Source organism: Triturus cristatus, chromosome 3_1 (genome assembly GCF_964204655.1).
Source record: "Triturus cristatus chromosome 3_1, aTriCri1.1, whole genome shotgun sequence".
NCBI classification, from domain to species: Eukaryota; Metazoa; Chordata; class Amphibia; order Caudata; family Salamandridae; genus Triturus; species Triturus cristatus.
In genome coordinates, this window is record NC_140583.1 from 816,545,943 (window position 1) to 816,567,591 (window position 21,649).

Consider the following 21,649-nt stretch of genomic DNA (forward strand, 5'->3'; position numbering starts at 1 on the left):
GTGATGGAAATCTCTGGAACCTGAGGGGAGCCACAAACCTCCTTCCACCCAGGTTGCCCCCCCAGGTCTGCCAATAAAAATGCTACCTCACTTGTGTGGGTGACAAGTGCACACGACTGGGTAGAGCTTAAAACGTATTGTGGAGGCATCAAAATTATCGATCACAAAACAGCCTGGTTTTGCAATAGGGTCACCTACGTTTTTGGTCACGGGAGCTGTGGCCATCTAGGGAAATCTTCCAAATCCAGACATTTCTAAAAGCTAGACACCCCAGGGGAGTCCAGGGAGGTATAGCTTCAATGCATCCCCCAACTTTTTCTTACCCAGAATCCCCTGCAAAACTCAAATTTGCTAAACAAAAATCTAATTTTCCTCACATTTCTGTGTGGCAAAGTTGTGGAATCACCGGGCTGGCACAAATTTCCTACCACCCAGCGTTCCCCCACGTCTCCTGATAAAAATGCTACCTCACTTGTGTGGGTGGGCTAAGTGTACGTGACAGGGAAAGGCCAAAAACATTGTGGAGGCATCAAAATTATCAGTCACAAAACAACCTGGTTTTGCAAGGGGATCAATTGCGTTTTTGGTCCTGGGCATGGGGGCAATCCAGGGAAACCTGCCAAACCTAGACATTTCTCAAAACTAGACACTCTGGGGAGTACAGGTAGGTGCAGCTTGTGTGGACCCCCCAACGTTTTCTTACCCAGAATCCCGTGCAAACCTAAATTTAGCTAAAAAAAAAACCTCCCATTTTGTGTGGGAATGTTGTGGGATCACTGGGCTGGCACACATTTGCTACCACCCAACATTCCTCCAGGTCTCTCGATAAAAATGCTACCTCATTTGTATGGTTGGGCTAAGTCCCCGTGACGGGTAAGAGCCCAAAACGTATTGTACTGCAAAGCCACCTCAAGGCATCAACCGCTTTACAGTCCATACACATGCCTTTCATGTGTCATACACAGAAAACCGTTCACAATGCCAGCTACGGGCCTAACACAATACAACACTTACATTTACAAACAGCGGGCCCATCACTCTCATACACCAGCAAGACTAACACACCAATCTCATCACCATGCACCCAAACATCAGACAACTGACAAACACATCTCAAGCAAGTCAATACACATACTGGCTACCAGCCACCAACACACTGCAAGTCCATGCACATCGCCAGCCAAGCGCCAGTCCACGCGCACCGCCAGCCAAGCGCTAATCTACACGCACCTCCAGCCAAGTGCTAGTCCACACGCACCGCCAGCCAAGTGCTAGTCCAGACACACTGCCAGCCAAGTGCTAGTCCACACGCACTGCCAGCCAAGTGCTAGTCCACACGCACCGCCAGCCAAGTGCTAGTCCACACGCACCGCCAGCCAAGTGCTAGTCCACACGCACCGCCAGCCAAGTGCTAGTCCACACGCACCGCCAGCCAAGTGCTAGTCCACACGCACCGCCAGCCAAGTGCTAGTCCACACGCACCGCCAGCCAAGCGCTAGTCCACACGCACCGCCAGCCAAGCGCTAGTCCACACATCCGCCAGCCAAGCGCCAGTCCACACGTACTGCCAGTCAAGCACCAGTACACATGCACTGACCGCCAAGCGCTAGTCCTCACGCCCGCCAGCCAAACGCTAGTCCTCACGCCCACCAGCCAAGCGCTAATCCTCACACACACAAACTTTCCCTGGTGTCTAGTGAGTTTCTGCCCTCCTTGGAGGCAAATCGGTTTAAAAATATGGGCGATCTGCCCCCAAGGGGAGGTGGGGCGGAATGCCAAAAATAATGCCCAAAAAGGCAGGAGCCCCCTTGCTTAAGGGGCTGCTCCCCCACATACCTAATTACATTATCCTTGGTGTCTAGTGGGTTTCTGCCCCCTTGGGAACAGATCAGCCTAAAAATATGGCTGATCTCCCCCCAAGAGGGGCAGAAACTGCTACAATGCCCCCTAAAAAAGGTGGAGCTTGCGGCCCCACCTGCGAGCACACAGCAGGAATACTCTGCAAAAAACACCTTCCTCTCGCCACCCCGTGCCTTTTTGCCATCCCCAATCCTCTCCAGGAGGAAAAACGTACTGTTTCCTCCTACACTCTGGAAGCAATGCCTTCCAGCACGTCCCAGGCCCACTCATTACGTCGGCACGCCGTGCATGTGCCGATGTCATCAGATCGCCAAAGGGGTAGCGGGTGACTGCAGAAGTGCTTCCGATGCCATTTCCTCCAGCTTCATTCATTATGTCCCAATGGGACCTTAACTTGGTTCTTACTTTTCTTGTGTGTGCTTCCATTGAGCCACTTCATACCTGCTCTCTTAAACTACTTACCATCAAGACAGCCGTTCTGGTGACTATTACATTGGCCCGGGGGGTCCGTGAAATGCAGGCGCTGTCATCACAGCCTCTATACGTCTCATTCTTCCCAGACAAACTGGTTCCTCGTACTCTGGCATCCTTCTTGCCAAAGGTAGTCACCCCAATGGATGTTGGCCAATCAATCACCTTGCCCACTTTTCACTCTCCGCCTCATCTTTCTAAGAGGAGACTCCACTGTCGGGACCCAAAGAGAGCGCTGTGGTTGTACCTTGACCACACAAAATCCGGGTGGATGATCAACTCTTTGTGCGATATTTCAGAGCCAAAAATGGGAAGGCAGTGCAGAAACTGGCTATCTCAGAATGGATCATGCTCTGCATTAAGATCTGGTACGCATTGTCCAAGAAGCAACCCCCAGAGGAGGCTGCGGCCACTCTGCACGCAAAGTTTTGGTCCTGGACACCTGTCGGGCAGAGCGTGAGCCTCACTGCAGACGTTCACCAAGCCATAGTTCCTGGACAGTGAGGTTTTGCGGGACAGGCACTTTGCCCGTTCGGTCCTTCAGGACTTCCTAGTATAAATCAAGTTAGCAGACTCACCTCCAGATAGGTATTGCTTGGGTATCTATTCTATGGTAAAGAATCTGTGGTTAGAAGTCGCTTCCAGATGAACAAGTTACTTACTTTCAATAATACCTTATCTAGTAGAGACTCTATCTAGCTGCAGATTCCATATCGATCCTTCCCTCTCTGAGAACAGATTAATAGGTACAGGGCTACTCCCTTCTCAGGACCCTTGTTCCACGCTCCAGTGGTCAGTGTAATTTGTGGCTCCGCGCTCCTGGCTTGGAAAGTTGAGAATAGAAACTGACGTCAGCATGCTGGTGCGGTGTCTATGTAGGCACAGCGCTTGTCACTTCCGGCACAGATGATACCGACGATGCCTTGCGTAGCCGAACGACACCACCTGCCGGGGCACAGTTGTACTGCACACAAACAAAAGTCTGAATTCAATCTGATGCCTGGGGATAATTCTGAGGTAAGAAATCTGCGGCTAGATAGTCTCTGCCAGATAAGGCGTTACCGAAGGTAAGTAACTTGCTCTTCAGTGTTTGAGTGCATTTGGTATTGGCACATACCATGATGTTCTGAGTATACAAGACTGGCTATAGAAATTGGGATTATGTGGACATTTGCTATAGATGTTAAGGGTATATTTGCAACTTCTGTGGCTGCACAGAATATGCGCACACTGTGAAGTAATTTAAAGATATGCTGAAACTTTTTGAAGTGGTGGACTCTGAGGATGACTGTTAATAATGACTTCTGAGTGCTTGCTATTGAGGTACCAAGTTCTGTGGACCCTTACTGTGGGACATTGGATAATGTTTAAAGGTATTGGGCTTTTCTCTCGATGTATGTGGTTTCTGAGTAATCGAAAGATAGATGGATTCATACCATAGAGGTAAGTGAACACTTGGTGGAAATATTTGGCAGTATGCATACACTTCCTGTAGCAGTGAATGGCATGTTTGGGGAGAGGATGTAGCCTTACGGCTAGAGCACTCGACCTCGAACCTTGGGAACCGGGTTCGAGTCTCGGCAACGATGCTCAACATCCTGTGATTCTGGGCAAATCACTTAATCTCCCCGTGCCTAACAAAAATGAATGTGTCCATTTTTAACGAAACTGGTGCTCATGTGAAGCGCTCCGATACCCGATTTCTCGGGTCTAGTTCGCGCTATATAAAACTAAAAAACAAATTACAAAAATGTTTGTGCCTGCTGCAAGGGATTGAAGGCACATTTGCACTTTCTTCTACGGACAGTACAAGGGCCCTTTGAGGGGGGGCTTTTTCATACTTAATGTAGAAATGAGGGTACATGGGCACTTGCTGTAGATGCCCAGGGTATGTGGGTACTTGAAACTGAGGTGGAAGGTTTGTGCTCATTTGCTGTGGAAATGGGCAGGTCTTGCAGAACTGAAGTGCTTTAGAAGTATATATTTTGTGAGAACGGCTGCAGAGTTGGTTGCTGAGCCCAGACGCTACTTAATATTTGTTTGGGGTTGATTTCACCCCTTTTATTTGTCCTTGTCAGCAGAGCAAGTGATTTTCTTGCCTCTTCTGAACCCAATGAATCCAAAAACATTTCTACCTAGAAATAGTCTAGGCTTTGAGAGGGCAATTAATATTCAAGCAACTGCCTCCTCTTAAGAGAGAGGCGCTAAGAACAATGAAATTGATGAATTTCTGAAAGCCATCAAGCACCTAGAAAAGCAGTTTGACACACAACCGAGCATTTTACTAAATCAGCCCACATTCAATCCATAGGAACAACAACCACATTAGACCATTGATTCTATCTTTCATCTGCAAATTTGAAAATTTTACATAGCAGTTAATTTGTAAGCAACTGGTGCTCAGGTGCTTTTGTTGGAAAGTTCAAAAGAAACTTATGCCCACCAAAATTGTTTCCTTGAATGTAACTGCAAACTTTGTAATAGGTCTAGATATTCAGCTAAGATCCAGTAAATATTCTACATTCTCTGATAAGTGTGAAGCCCAGCAAAGGTGTGGTCAGTATACAGTATACTCTAAGAAAGCTGTAAAAAGGAAATAAGTGATGTGGCTGGCTGTAATGCTGTGAAGACATGCAGCTAGAAGTTGTGACCACCCTGGCCCAAAATCTGTACTGAAATAGATATCAAACACCACATCTGTACCCACTTGTATCGCTGCTATCTTTACGACTCCCTGTACAACAAGGCAGCTGCCAGAGTTCATCCCCCTTCCCCACTGGCACCTGTGGATCACTGTCCGCATCTGCTAGGGACAACGCACAGAGCCCAGAGGTCGGGCTGGGGCAGGTACATACTGAAGCGAAGTGAGGCTCGGCACGGCCCAGCCTTGGATAGAGTGCTGCAGTGCCAGCCTCCCAAATTGCAGAAAACGACCAGTCGCCCCTCCGAACCCAGAGAGCCGGCATGATGAACATAACAGGAGCGCGAAGTGACAGCCCTCTACGTGGCCCTCCACAACAGCAGGTGGGTACCAGTGGGGCAGACAGACCGACGGCACAAGCGCAATGATTAAGGCTAAATCTCCCAAGCCGACATCCACACAATCCAATCTGGATGAATATGCCAGTGAGGTGGCACCCCCTGCTATGGATGACCAAAGGGCAGGCATGCAGACCCGAGACCCGATGTTACAGGATCTTATGAAGGCAATTCAGGAGACACAGAATTCACTTGAATCTAAGGTGGACAGGTTGGCTGTGCACATGAGCATGGTGTGTGCAGATCTGCAGAAGGGGTTGTGCAGGTGGAAAAACAAGAGTAGAAGACAAACCAAGAAGGAATAGACCTGGGCAAGGGCATGGAACAGCTACTCTGACAGAGGGCAGCACTGGAGGCTCGAGCGAAGACGCAGAGGGGCGCTCTCGCAGGAACAAAATAAACCTGCTGGGTCTGCCAGATAGGGCAGAGGGAGAGTGCCAAGAGCTCTACCTGGAGAAATGCATCTCTGTGGAACTGAAACGTTGAGGACTATCCAGGTTTTTCTCAATTGATCGTGAACCGCCTTCAGGGGTGCCACCTCGGACAGTCATATTTAGGCTCGCCGATGATAGGGATGCCCTTTTGCAGGAGGAGAGATGCAGCAAAGACATACGTATTGTAGATGCACCAGTGATGATTTTCCCTGACTACACATTACAGGTATAAAAAAGTCGCTCCTTTGAAAGCGTGAAAAATGCTGCTGAGACCAAAGTCTAAAATATATGATGTTTTTCACAGCTAAAGGTACTACGTGGCAACAAGTCACATTTCTTTTTTTTTTTTTTTTGTTTTTTTACCGAACCACAACGAGCATGGGACTGGCTGGAAATGCTGAACACACAGAGCTGTGTGGTGGAACCGGGCCGATGGTCTAACAGAGAAAGGAGGGGAGAACAGCATGATGATTGCCAAATCCACATTCCAAGATGAAATATCACAAAGAGGGGAAGACACTATGAGGTACAGGACTTAGGGGGCAAGGACAACAAACGAAGTCTAACCCACCCTTCCCAGCCGGTGTAAACAACAGGGCCTACAACACAGGACCCCTTCAACAGGGGCCCAAGCATGTTGTGTTGACATAAGCAGGAACTGAGTACGTATATTCTACAGTATTTTTACATTTGTTGGACTTGAGTGTCTCAGCCCTGTGCAGCAGAAATGGACACGCTCCGCAAAAAATGGAAGGTCATACTATATCATGCCAGCTCCAGCTCTCAAGGCAGGGTGGAGAGGTTGAAATCTGGCCACCGAAAGTCCCGTACGAAGTCACTGTCACGCGAACAGACACTCAGGGAAGACACATAATATTGCATGCTGCCTTAACCGGATGTCCTTTGACAATAGTCTGATTGTATGCCTCCAACAAAGATAATTATTATTTTTTTTTTTAACTTCTTTATTGGATTTTTGGGACACAGCACAGAATATAGGCCAGCATATGTCAACGGAATGAACACAGCAACATTAGATGTTATCTCACCGCTGCTCTTACAAGAATGTCGTATAGCTTAGAATGGATCAGGAGAGATAGGTTCCTTACAGTGTATAAACCTAAAACTCAATTGAACAACAAGCCGCATCAGTAGCAGTCACGTAGCCAACTTCACAAGGTAGAGAAACTTCCCCAACAATCTTGCATTACAAAGGCACTTGTAACCCCATCCTAATATAACAGATTGTAGAACATAGATTATTCTCGTGCCTGAACCTTGCACACTCTGCTTTCCCCCACCCGCCCATCATTCATATGCACGAGTGCAAAGTAAGAGGCCAGTCCCTGTAAAGAGGGGAGTATGGCGCACCATTCATCTAACACCCTTGCTCTATGCGTCAGGCTCTTCCTAGGACATCAACAGGGCATCTATGAGGCCCTCCCAGTCACCTTCAATGGGTCTTTTTTTAGTCCACGTGCCTCTTCTTTCCTCAGCGCAGTTGCCTCGGCTCTGCCCCATCTAAGCGTCGCCGCACATGAATGGCCTACCCCAGGTAGTATTCTAGGCTTCTAGTGAATAGCAATCAATTTGCAGACCATCAGCAGTGCTGAATCAGTAAAGCAGGTTTGTTGCACTCCATGCACGCCTAAGCTTAATTGGCCCTAACATTCGGCTTGCCATGCTGTGTAAATCGACGCAGCCTGTTATTTCTCCAAGCCGGTCTGTGACCTCTAGCCAGAGCTCCCAAACGTGCGGGCAATTCCAGAACATGTGCGCCAGGTCTGCTTCAGGCTTTATTCATAGCGACTAAGTCAACGCGGTTCCTAGGAAGATCCTGTTGAGTCTTGCCGGGGTGAGGTAGGCCCTATGTAGTATGTTGTGTTGAATGTACAGGAACCAGGCATTGTGGGAAAACCAGTAGGGGTGTATAGGAGACCTGTCCCATTCTGTTTGCGTCAGTGCCCGGCCCATGTCTACCTCCCACGTCCTACGGAGCGCTAGCAAAGGGTCTTGTGGCAGGTGTGAAATGGCCTGAGCCAGCCATATTTTCAGGTGGCAGCTGTCACCCATAGTATGCATTGTCTGTATGAGTGGGTGCTGATCAGGTTCCATATCAGTAATGTGCCACAGTCTTCTGAGTTCTGCCACTAGTCGACCATAAGCCATAAAGTGCTTCACTGGTAGGTCTTGGTCATCCCTCAGCTGCTCAAATGGGACCAGAGTCCCATTCTGAAACCGGTCTCCCAGCGTTCCTTTTCCAGTTGCTTCCTGCAGCGGTACTCCGTCAACCCCGATTAGATCTTTGAATGGTCTCACAGACCCCGGTCGAATCACTAGTGCGTACTGAGGCATATTCAGCAAGAGGCATAAAATGCTTTGCGAACTACCATGGGTCACTCATAACAACCCCTCAAGCTACTGGGTATGAACCCGTGGGATAGAAAAGCTTTGCGCACCAATCTTTGCACGTGGGATCCGGAGGCCAGTCCCAATTCAATGAACAACCCGCCAGCCAGCAAGTGGGCCATTGCAGCTGTGCTACCAAATAGCAATATTCGAAGTTCAGAGCCCACAGGCCTCCCTTGTCCACTGGGAGCTGCATCTTAGTCAGTTAGATGCGACTTCATCCCTTGCTCCTCAGGAAGCTGCCAACATCGCATGTAATGTACGAAAAGTGCTACAAGGTATGTTCACCAGGAGATTCTGAAAATAATCTAAGAAGCAAGGGAGTATCACTATTTTTGATAGGGACACCCTACCCTCCACTGAGAGTGGAAGTGTGTACCAGAATGCAATCTGTGGTCGAAGAAAAGCCACTGCACTCATGAGATTGCCATCAAGAAGATTGCAGATGGCATGCTGGATGTTAATGCCTAAGTACCGAAAAGTGTGCAGTTACCAGCGTAGGAGGTGAGTATCCACCTTGAATCCTTGCAGCAGGCATTCCAGGTGTTTTGGGAATAAGCAGGGTTTGGACCATTTCACTCCCAGCCCTGAGGCTGCACGGAATTCCATTAGGACACTCACAATCTCATCCATTCCTACTCGCACATCTCTCACATAGACCAACACATTGTCTGCATACAACTTAACCACATGCATTGACCCCTCTAGGGGTATACCCCAGGCCTGACCCACCTGCCAGAGCTTCTGCACCAGTGGTTCAATTGAGAGGGCGAATAGTAATGGGGAGAGGGGGCAGCCTTGCCGGGTGCGTCTACTGACCCAAAAGGTGGCCGAGACACATTTTCCTATCTTTACTCACGCTGTAGTCTCCGAGTAAAGGAGCCTTATGAGACGTTGTAGCCGGCCATCAGTGCCCACTTTGGCCAAAAACTGCAAACATGTACTCCCAGTTGACTGTGTCAGATGCTTTTTCTAGGTCTAGCACCACACATGTTGCGAAGGGCCACAGCACTGGTGCTGCCACCCATTCACGGTAGAACCTTCGGATGTTAAGTGTCGTGGATCTACCTGAGATACATCCGTTTTGGTCCAAGTGGACCAGGTTTGGGAGGTGCTTGAGCAGTCGCATCGCAATGATTTTGCTCAATATTTTGTCATCCGTTCCCAGCATTGAAAGTGGTTGGTAGAACATCACCTCCAATGGGTCCCTCCCTGGCTTAGGAAGGAGAGACCAGTAATGCCTCACGAAGTGTTTAAGGCAGGCACCCCTCAGCAAGGGAGTCCTCTTCAGATGGCATCTCTTTAAGGTCCCGCCCAGTAGGTGAAAGTCTTTCCACTCACATATTAGTGGCTGCAGACAAGGCTTGCCTCTGTTCTTCGTGTGCCTGAGTGGGTGTAGGGCATCCCGTTACCCTGGCGTCTCCATTCCCGTGATTACGGCATCGCTACAAGTGGCTTGGCTCAAGCGACTTCTGCCAGGCCGGCGATGTGGTGGGCTCTGCCGACTCATACCGTCATTGTTCGATCCAGTCCCAAGCATCTGCCGGTTCAGTGGAAAAGTACCTTTTGCAAAGGCAGAGTACTTTCAACCATTCACCACTCCAATTTAAATACCAATGCTTAAAGTTTAGGGTGATGATGCCTATCTGGCGAATCCCGATCCATATATTTAGAAGACACAATGTTCCGGCGGTAAACACAAGACACCATTAGTTCCTATTTTATGCATAATGTGAACACTGCAGCTACATGTGGGATAAAATGGGACGCTGTGAAGGTGGTAGTTTGGTATGGCTATGGCAGGTATTTACTCAAGGAAAAGGGAGCTAGAAGAATAAATTGCTGCAGCTGAAAGGCAAAACACTATAAGAGAACACACATGAAAATCTGTGATAAATGTAGCCTTGACTAGGAGTAATTAAGGCTACATGGGAAGTGTGGGCTTGGTTGCGTCTGTGTTGGACCCGGCCTCGTGGCGTGGTCCTTAACCCCCTGGATTGTGCCCGTTCCCCGCCCCGGCCTTCACGGGCCACCCGTCTGAACTGCACCAAGGCCCTTCACCCGGAGCTGCACGTGGTCGCATACTCCTCGTGGCTCCGCCATCTTGTTGGCATCCACGTCACCCCGTGCACCAACCCGGCCTCGACCCCAGCGAAGCCCGACATCGAGGCACCACGAACTAGCCAGGGGGTGCCGCAGGAACCATTCATCGCCCCCGGCGGAGGACAGTATCGATGGGACCCCCAACTGTCCTCCCCTCTCGAGGTGTGATCGCCCGGCAACTCCCATGGGCCTGGCGCCTCTCCTGCTGGGCGTCTGGCCACCTCCACCCGGCCACTCCGCCCCCTCGGGCGCATAGGTCCGGACATCATAGGGCTCCAGACCTATATCTGGGGCGACCCCACCACAGCTCGGCAGTTGTATCCCGGAGTCGAGAGCCCTGCTGATTGAATCGCGGCTGACCCTACGGAGAAGAACTCTTGTCGGAACCATCACGAGCCCTGCTGACTGCGTCGCGGCTCCCTCTTGTGAACTCTTTCTGAACCACCTGGAACATCGGAGCCCTGCTGACGCTGTCGCGGCCCAACCTCGCTGGAACCTTCCTCGGAGCCCTGCTGATGACGTCGCGGCTCGAGCTGAACAGAGACCATCTTGAGAGCCCTGCTGATTGAATCGCGGCTCTCCACGAACTGTACGCCAGAGCCCTGCTGACGCCGTCGCGGCTCGACCCCTCCGAGATCGGAGGTCCTCCAGCGTGAGGATAAGAACTGGGCCCCAGGTACCCTCGTACCACATTCCTGCCAAAGACTGTCCCGCTACCCCTACCCTTCCAAAGAGACATTGAGACTTTTGGTGGATCCCTCGATCCCTTCGTGTAAATATTGAACTCGTAACCTTTTATTGATGATAAAGAATTGCTTGTCTTGAGACAACCTCCTTGAGTCCGGTGTGGTGGTGTTACTGTGCTAGTACGGGATAGGAGAAGGATCTCTCAGGAGACTTCTCGGCAGCGCTCGGCTACTTCGTGCAGTGAGAGGGCCCCCCCCTTGGTGGTCTCACCGACTCCTCGGGGTCCGCCTTCCAACATTTGGTGGCCAGCGACGGGATCCGAGCCGAACGCAGTACGTACCAGCCAGTACCCACTAGCTACCCATCCAAACAAATAGCATCATGAGCAACCAGGAAAACAACGCGACAATGGAGTTCCAGCCCGAACGGCTGGAGGAATATACGCACAAAGAATTAAAACAGTTCTGCAGAGACCAAGGCATTGCAACCACCAGCCTCGGTACCAAGGAAGAGATGCAGAAAGCTCTGAGGGCATGGTTGGAGGCTGGGGCAGGCCCCTCCCAGGAAGAAGGGCCCTTGCCCCTGACGGAGACCACAGCAACCGCACTGACCCCGGCAACCGGAGGAAGAAAGAGCCTAGAAACCGGCCTCTCCGAGGAAGAAATACGAGAGCGGGAAAAGGTCCGGAGCCACGAACTAGAGCTCGCCCGACTGCGGCTGGACGGCGAACTCCAGCTGGCAGAAAAGAAACTGGCCCTCGAGCAGCTACGCCTTCAAGAAGAAATAGAAGAGAAGAGACGACACCGGGAGTTGGAGGAAAAGAAAATAACTCTTGAGCACAAGCGCAGTCTCAAGGAGCTCGAGATCAAGGCCAAGAACGGAGGGACCGACACCCCCAGTACTAGAGACACTCTACCGCCCCCCGAGGCCAAGGTGCATATCCCGAAGGAGGTCGTCAAGGAGTATTACAAGAATGACGATATCCAACAATGGTTCAAGGCCTACGAGGTGGCCATGACCTCCCATCGGGTGCCCCGAAAAGACTGGGGCGCAGGCCTGTGGGGGCGATTCCTGAGTGAAGGGCGGGACACGTTGCTCCAGCTACCGGAGGAGGTGATGACCTCCTACGATCACATGAAGGAGGCCCTGCTCACCCGATACGGGCTAACAGCGGAGATGTACCGCCAGCGGTTCCGAGACTGCAAGAAAATCCCGGGTACCACCTGGGTGGAATATGTGGACTTTTTCAGTCGGGCCCTAGAAGGGTGGATCAAAGGCAGCAAAGTAACCACCTATGGACAACTGGTCGACCTCATCGTCTGGGAACACCTTTCCAATAATTGCTTCGTGGAACTGAGACAGCACCTCCTCGACAGCAAAATGACCGACCCGCGCAAACTTGCTGTCGAGGCCGATCGATGGGTCAACTCCCGGGTCCCCCGGAGCTCAATGGGGGAGTACCAGAGGAACCCCAACGGACCCCCACGCCAGCGCGGTGGGGGGGAGGGCCGAACAGGAACCGAGACCCTCCCGCTGGGGCCCCCAGGAGCCCCCCTCGAGGGCCACCGCAGCCACATCTCTCCCCGAGCCTAGCGCGAAGGGTGGGCCCGGCCCGACCCGGACCACGGCCACCAGTGACCTGCTATGGCTGCCAACAAACCGGACACTTTGCCAGCGACCCGGCCTGCCCCCTGAACCGAAGAAACGGGGCCGGCGGGCCCCCGCCCCGGCAGCTGACAGCCGCCGCCTTGGGGGGAGAGGAGGAAGAAGGGGCCCTCGACCAAGAAAACACTGAGTGGGAGCCGGCAGCCATGTCCCTGGTCTGCCTGGGTAGCCGAGAGATGGTACCCTGCACCCCCATCCCAACCAACACCCAGAAGTACCGGCAGCAGGTCACGGTCAACGGACAACGGGCCGAAGCCCTTCGCGACACCGGCGCCAGTATCACCGCTGTCCGCTGCCACCTGGTGACCCCTGAACAGATTCTACCGAATGTGCTGTGCCCTGTGCGGACGGCCGACAACAGTGAAAGCCTATGCCAGATGGCCCTGGTCCCCTTCGAGTGGGGAGGGGTGACGGGCCTGCTGAAGGTGACGGTGCGCGACGACGCCCCGGTCGACTGCCTCCTGGGGAACGACTTGGAGAGTTCCCCCTGGGCTCAAGTAGAACGACGAGAGCACCTCCGAATGTTGGGACTGGCTGATTGGGCCTGCGCCATCACCCGGTCCATGACCGCCCCGGCCCCCCGCTCCTCCTCGACCTCCGGGACGGCCCGACCCGAGGGGCTCACACCCCCTCCCGCCAGCAGCGAGGAGGAGGCGGACACCGACCCCGGGCCCAGCGAATCCTCCCCCGAAGAGATGGCTTCTCCGAGCGCCCTACCAGAACTGACGCAATGGCAACATGAAGGGGGCCCCACCCGAGAGCAGTTCCAGCAAGAGCAACAGTCCTGTCCCTCTCTCGAAGGGGTCCGACAGCAGGCGACCGCGCAAGCCAACGGTGACCAGACCGGCACCCACTGGATCTACTGGGCCGAGGGCCTGTTGTACAGTGAACAGAAAGTGGCAGAACTCGGGGCCGGCCGCGTGTTGGTGGTCCCCCTCCGCTTCCGGGAGTTCCTTCTCAACCTGGCCCATGATGTGCCCCTCGCCGGACACTTGGGGCAAGACAAAACGTACAGTCGTCTGGTGACCCACTTCTACTGGCCTCGGATGCGGAGAGATGTGGACAACCACTGCCGGTCCTGCCAGACCTGCCAAGCCAGCGGAAAGACGGGGGGTCGGGTCAAGGCCCCCCTCCAGCCCTTTCCCGCCGTCAGCACCCCGTTTGAACGAGTCGGAATCGACATTGTGGGACCCCTGGACCCCCAAACCGCCCTGGGCCACCGCTTCATCCTGGTCCTCGTGGACCACGCCACCAGGTACCCGGAGGCGGTCCCGCTCAGAACTATAACGGCCCCTGTGGTAGGCCGGGCCTTGATGGGGATCTTCTCCCGAGTGGGATTCCCCAGCGAAGTGGTGAGCGACCGTGGCACGAACTTTATCTCCAGGTACATGCGGTCCCTGTGGCAACAATGCGGGGTCACATACAAGTTCACGACCCCCTATCACCCTCAGGGGAACGGGCTGGTTGAGCGGTTCAACCGAACATTGAAAGGGATGATCCAGGGCCTGGAAGAACCCCTCAGGCGGAAATGGGATGTCCTGCTGCCCTGCCTCCTGTTTGCCTATCGGGAGGTCCCGCAGAAGTCCCTGGGGTTCAGCCCGTTTGAACTATTGTATGGGCACCCGGTCCGCGGACCACTCAGCCTGGTCAAGGAGGGCTGGGAGATGAAGCCCCGAGGCGCCCCTCCTGACGTCTACCGATACCTCCTGACCCTCCGAAACCAGACCCGCAAGTTCCGAGCCATAGCCGAAGCCAACCTCGAGGCCAGCCAGGAGGACATGAAGCGGTGGTACGATCGCAACACTTCTACGGTAGAATTCGAGCCAGGTCAGAAAGTATGGGTCATGGCCCCGGTCGAACCCGGCGCCCTCCAGGACAAGTGGACCGGGCCCTTCAAGGTGGTGGAGAAGAAAAGTCCCGTCACCTACCTGGTCGATCTGGAGTCCCCCCGGAACCCCCTCCGGGTCCTACATGCGAACAGGCTAAAACCCCACTTCGCCCGGACCGAACTGAGCCTGCTGCTGGCGACCGACGAGGGGAGCGAGGACGACTCCGAGCCCTTGCCCGACCTCTTGCGGTCCAACATCCATGATGGATCGATCGAAGGTGTCCAACTCTCCTCGTCCCTGACCCCGGAGCAGCGCAACGACTGCCAGCGATTACTGCGGGACTACGCAGCCCTCTTCTCTCTCACCCCGGGGGTGACCCACTGGTGCGTCCACGACGTCGACACCGGGGAGAACCCCCCCATACGACACAGAGCCTACCGGGTGCCTGACCGAGTGCGGGCCTGCATCCAGGCCGAAGTAGCGAAGATGCTGGCCCTGGGGGTCATCGAGCCTTCCGAGAGCCCGTGGGCCAGCCCTGTCGTCCTGGTGCCCAAGGCCGCAGCTCCCGGTCACCCCCCGGAGTTGCGATTCTGCGTGGACTACCGAGCACTGAATGGAGTAACAAAGACGGACGCACACCCGATACCCCGGGCCGACGAACTGATCGACCGCCTAGGGGCCGCTCGCTACTTGAGCACGCTGGACCTCACCGCCGGGTACTGGCAAATCCAGCTCACCCCCGGCGCCCAAGAAAGATCCGCCTTTTCGACTCCGGATGGGCATTACCACTTTCGGGTGATGCCCTTCGGAATGAAGAACGCCCCGGCCACCTTCCAAAGACTGGTGAACAAGGTTTTGGCCGGGCTTGAGGCCTTCAGCGCGGCCTACTTAGATGACATTGCCGTGTACAGCAACCACTGGGCCGAGCACCTCCTCCACCTGGAGGCCGTCCTGGCCGCCCTCCAGCGGGCCGGGCTCACAATCAAGGCCAGCAAATGCCAAATCGGCCACGGATCCGTGACCTACCTGGGCCATCAAGTGGGGAGCGGGCAGGTGGCCCCCCTCCAAGCGAAGATAGATGCCATCCAGACCTGGGAACCCCCCACTACCCAGACCGCTGTCCGGGCCTTCCTGGGCCTCACCGGATACTACCGGCGGTTTATCCGGGACTATGGGAGCATTGTTGGCCCCCTCACAGAGTTAACGTCCAAAAAGCAGCCCAAGAAGGTACACTGGACACCCCGCTGCCAAACAGCCTTCGACACCCTAAAGACAGCCATGTGTACTGCCCCGGTGCTGCAGGCCCCGGACTATCAGAAGGAGTTCGTGGTACAGACGGACGCCTCCGAGTATGGGATCGGGGCCGTCCTATCCCAAGCCGACGAAAAGGGGCTCGACCGACCAGTGGCCTTCATCAGCCGACGACTACTGCCCCGAGAGCAACGCTGGAGCACTATTGAGCGCGAGGCCTTCGCTGTGGTGTGGGCCCTCAAGAAGCTCCGGCCCTACCTCTTTGGCACCCACTTCCGGGTCCAGACCGACCACCGGCCCTTGCAATGGTTAATGCAAATGCGGGGCGAGAACCCCAAGCTGCTGCGGTGGTCCATCTCGCTACAAGGGATGGACTTTGACGTCGAACACCGGCCCGGCAATGACCACGCCAACGCCGACGGCCTGTCCCGCTTCTTCCGCCTTGACGAGGAGAGTCCCCAAGGAGATGGGTGACTCTCCATGCCTTCGGCTGGGGGGGACGCCTGTTGGACCCGGCCTCGTGGCGTGGTCCTTAACCCCCTGGATTGTGCCCGTTCCCCGCCCCGGCCTTCACGGGCCACCCGTCTGAACTGCACCAAGGCCCTTCACCCGGAGCTGCACGTGGTCGCATACTCCTCGTGGCTCCGCCATCTTGTTGGCATCCACGTCACCCCGTGCACCAACCCGGCCTCGACCCCAGCGAAGCCCGACATCGAGGCACCACGAACTAGCCAGGGGGTGCCGCAGGAACCATTCATCGCCCCCGGCGGAGGACAGTATCGATGGGACCCCCAACTGTCCTCCCCTCTCGAGGTGTGATCGCCCGGCAACTCCCATGGGCCTGGCGCCTCTCCTGCTGGGCGTCTGGCCACCTCCACCCGGCCACTCCGCCCCCTCGGGCGCATAGGTCCGGACATCAAAGGGCTCCAGACCTATATCTGGGGCGACCCCACCACAGCTCGGCAGTTGTATCCCGGAGTCGAGAGCCCTGCTGATTGAATCGCGGCTGACCCTACGGAGAAGAACTCTTGTCGGAACCATCACGAGCCCTGCTGACTGCGTCGCGGGTCCCTCTTGTGAACTCTTTCTGAACCACCTGGAACATCGGAGCCCTGCTGACGCTGTCGCGGCCCAACCTCGCTGGAACCTTCCTCGGAGCCCTGCTGACGACGTCGCGGCTCGAGCTGAACAGAGACCATCTTGAGAGCCCTGCTGATTGAATCGCGGCTCTCCACGAACTGTACGCCCGAGCCCTGCTGACGCCGTCGCGGCTCGACCCCTCCGAGATCGGAGGTCCTCCAGCGTGAGGATAAGAACTGGGCCCCAGGTACCCTCGTACCACATTCCTGCCAAAGACTGTCCCGCTACCCCTACCCTTCCAAAGAGACATTGAGACTTTTGGTGGATCCCTCGATCCCTTCGTGTAAATATTGAACTCGTAACCTTTTATTGATGATAAAGAATTGCTTGTCTTGAGACAACCTCCTTGAGTCCGGTGTGGTGGTGTTACTGTGCTAGTACGGGATAGGAGAAGGATCTCTCAGGAGACTTCTCGGCAGCGCTCGGCTACTTCGTGCAGTGAGAGGGCCCCCCCCCCCCCCTTGGTGGTCTCACCGACTCCTCGGGGTCCGCCTTCCAACAGTCTGAGAGAGATTATTTTCTCCAGGTCAGGCCAACCAGTGATTTCTTTTGAACCATGTGCCAATTTGTCCCTGAATGGTGGGCGCTCCAGTGGCATTACTTCAACATACTTCGATGCACTTCATTGGGTTTACCTGGGATTCTCAGACCAACCTTATGGATGGGATCTTTGATGCCCTCCATTTGTTCAGTGATAAGGCCAGATCAGCCCCTGAGAGATTTAAGTAGGGATTCACTATTTCTTGACTGCCTGTTTTGGCCTCTCCGGCCCATCAAGTCCACCAGCATTACAGGAAATGTTGTGATTATTCCACAGTTTGCCTTATCAGCAATACTGGGGTTCTCGGCCAATTCAGATTCAAATAACTTTTTTCTGCAATTGCAGAGGGTGGTTTGTCAGCTCCATGGGTCTGCAATGCCACCAACAGGAGTCTTCTTCCTCCCCCACCTCTCTAGCCCCTCCTGGCAAACTGCTTTCGTTCTTCCTCGGGGTAGCATGTGCACCCTTTGGGAGGGTTTTCTGCCAAGCTGGCAGCCCATCACTTTGGGTTGCTAAGTCCTTTAGGTTATCAAGAATGGATATGCCTTCATGTGTCAGGAGTTTCCACCCCTCATCCCTTCTGTCCCCTCTCCATTTTTGGGAGACCATTCCTGCATTCACCAGCCTCGCCCTTCTGTTGTAATGTGTTTCTTGAAATGGTTGCCTTACGTGTTTCCTCCTTTTCCTTTTGTTATTGTTCAGTGTGACCTAAAACTGCCAGTCACCTTTTTGATACATTCATTGCTCGAGCCTATGCAGAGTTGTTCATGAAGACTCTTCGCTCTTAAGACTGTTTTTCTGAGTCCGGCTCATGGTAGGATGTGGAGACAAAAGACATGGTAGCTAATTAATTAAGACCGTTGTAAGCATGTGCAAACCGAAATGTACCTCTGTTTCCAACAGAACAAAAACAAATCAGTCGAATCTCCTTTTTCTCTCTGGGAGATGTTCAAGCCTGTGACCAGAGAAAGGGAGAATGGGTTTACATCTCATCTTAAAAACGGTAGGTGTGCATCGATTTTACTTTTGGAAACAACTTTGGCTGGCCTTGACCCTACATTTCATGCATCTGGGGGACAGGCAGATTTAGCACACACTGGACAGTACATCTATGTCTTACACACCTGTTGGCAGCCACATCTTGGAAACAGTTGGAGACCTCACAGACCAGACTGTAGAAGGCAGGCAAACTACATAAATGGCTGGACAGCTGATAGTTGGATTAGACCTGTATGGGGTTGAAGGGAGCAATAATGCCCAAGGAGATTTTGTCAGAGAATGCCATGCTTTAGCCAACATTTTTGCATCATACTTTGAACATCAGCCTTCCTTGCTTGTGGCGCTGGCTGCATTTTTAGTATCCATCCAGATGGAATGTTTTGTCTTCAACAGAGTGTGTTGAACTAGAGCTTGATAGAGGAGCTAGGGGTTGCTATAGTTCAATTACAAACAAGTAAAACTCTTGCCAGCACACCTTTCTAGCCAAATGGTTTAAATTCTTAACCTCACAGCTAACACCACACATTGGGTTTAATTCCCAGGTCTCTGGAAGACACAATTCTTCCACAAGAGCTCTGCGAGTCCGCAATTATGATACTTTTAAAACCAAAGAAACGTACAGATCAATGCCCATTGTATTAGATCTCTATCATTAATAAACACATTGGAACAAAAATGTTTGCTGTGATCTTATCCATTTGATTGTGAGGTGTTATTCGTTAACTAGTGCAAAGCTGTTTCATGCCAGCACAGTTTACATTTCACAGTAAAAGGAGACTTCATGAAGATTTGGCTCTTGCTTCCAAATAAGAAGGTCTCATTACACACCTTTCAAAAAGCTTTCATCTCTGTGGAATGGGAGTACCTGCTTGTGGTCTTAACAAAGCTCGGTTTTGGGATACATTTCCTTAGTAATGTCTGGCTGCCCTATACTCATCTACTGGCCTGCATCTGAGTCAGTGGTGTTTTCTCTCATCTATTTCCGATGATCCACAGCACACAATAGGGCTGTCTCTTACCTCCGTTTCTTTTCACTGTGATGATTGAACCATTAGAAAAGTTCATTGAGTTGACAATGTGCTCAGAGGCTTTCAGTTGGCTCCTGCTCTACAGGCCCAGGTTTCTCTCTATGTAGATGACCTCCTAATAAGGCCTGGGAGTAATTCTAATAACGCCGGAGAAATCAGAGTAATTCCAGTAAATCTGCGTTACTCTTTGATGCAGAATTACCAATAATGCGATTACGCCCGCTTGCATAATTAAGAGGATTTGGGGGGGAAATCCTAACATAAAAGCACATTTAGCGAGTGCGTGCTGCTGTTTATGTTCTGTTGTATTTAGCGCTATTTTCTTAATGCAAACGCATCCTCGGATCCATTTTAGACAAAAGGGTGCGTTTTGCAGTTAGAAACTAGTACTAAATGCCGGGGGTAAATTGGAGGAAAATCCTATGCCAAGTTCACATTTAGCGAGCATGTGAAGCTGCTCGCACTCTCTATTCATGCTCAACAATGTTGCGTTTAGCGATATTTCTTAGCCCAAAAAACATCCTTCTTTTCATTTTAGATAGAATTTGGTGGTAAGAAAATAGCACTAAATGCAAAGTTACTTTCTCATTTAGATCTGCTTAATTTCTCAGAATTATTCGGTAAATCTGCGTGACTACCCCTACTCCTAATATTCCTTCGTTATCATAGACAATCAGGCTAGTGCACAATTAAAGTATTGAACTTATTTGGGCAACACACTGGACTGCTAGTGAACTGGTCAAAATAAGTATTGTACCCAGTTCAGGGATCAGTAGCAGAAGTGCAGTATTCCTGCTGAATTACGCCTGAAGACTCAAGGCTTCAGGTACTTGAGGTTTTCTTCAAGCCAAAGATTTGTCTCGTGAATGAAATAGCAATATTGTCCTGATGTGAGATTGTTATTCCTGACCTCAAACTTTGGAATCCCTTACCATTAACTATTCTGGGGTTACACACATCTCCGGTGGTCAAAATGGTCGTGCTCCCTTAGTTACTGTATTATTGTACGCATTACCTATTTTGAATTCCTGGCTACTTTCTTGCCACAATTGTGGCTTTACTCCGAACTTTCCTCTAAAATCACTGTTTCATTGTGAATTGAATATAATGGATGGATGTATTCCGGATGTGTGCTGTCCATCGCCTTGTTGATGATTGTCTATTTGACTGCTAGTCAAACTCAGGATATATCTGCTCATTACACTTCTCATTTGGAGAAAGAATTCCTGAACACATACCCTCATTGATGCAATTGGTATTTTTGATCTGGAGGGTTTCAATTCAGGTGTATTCGTTGGCACCACAGAATATCAGGAGAAACCCTGCTGTGGATTGGTGCATGGTTCCCACAAATGACTTTGGTACAAGGCTTTTCTTGATGGGACCGCTGTTGATATATTCAAAGTCAAGTATAATGTTCATCCAGTCCAAATGGGATCTTTTGCAGTTCTACAAGAGTTTAACCTCGGTAAATTATGTCACACCTGGAATTATATTATCTAGGGAAAGGCAGAGCACCTGTTACACCTTCCACCTTACCAGCAGTTCCCACTATAATGAGGCGGGAACTAAGGGATTCAATTTTTCCAAATGGAGCCAAGGATATTTTAATTAACTTCCAGGTGCACCACTACTCCCTTCCAATGTCAATTGTTAAGTTGCAAAGATGGATAATCGTGAATATCAGTTGATTGCCTCCAAGGATTAACCCCTTCTATGCTCATGACGGAACGATTCCGTCATGAGCATCGGTTGAGCTGTGCTCATGACGGAACCGTTCCGTCATGGCCCCGCCCGCGCTCGAACCCTTCAGCACCGCGGGGGAATCCGCGCAGCGCTGAAGGGGTTAAGTTGTCCAGAGATGGCGTATCTCAACAGTAAATACCAAAATACCTGATGCTCTGCCTTGTGATTGGTTCTTTCTTTCTCTTTCTCTGAAATGTATACAGTTTGCATTCTTCTGACCATGAGGTAGGATTTCATTATAACTTTTTGTAGGAGATTACAGGATGGTATTGACTTCCTCTGAAGGGAAGAAGGGATGAAAGGGTGGGTGGAAGATGATGGATACCAGAGCGTGACAACTGAGGCAGCCCACAACAGAAGTTGTGAAATAGTTTTTGACCCTGTAAGTGATGGATCCATCATAAAACAAACCTAGTCTTTTAAATCGGAGTCTACGAAAGAACTACA

General features: G+C 52.0%; 1 protein-coding gene across 1 annotated transcript in view; it reads left to right on the top strand.

Moving 5' to 3' along the window:
• The window catches only part of MCM3AP (minichromosome maintenance complex component 3 associated protein), a 693,444-nt gene that overhangs the window by 618,817 nt on the left and 52,978 nt on the right, over nucleotides 1-21,649 (top strand). The window lies entirely within an intron of this gene.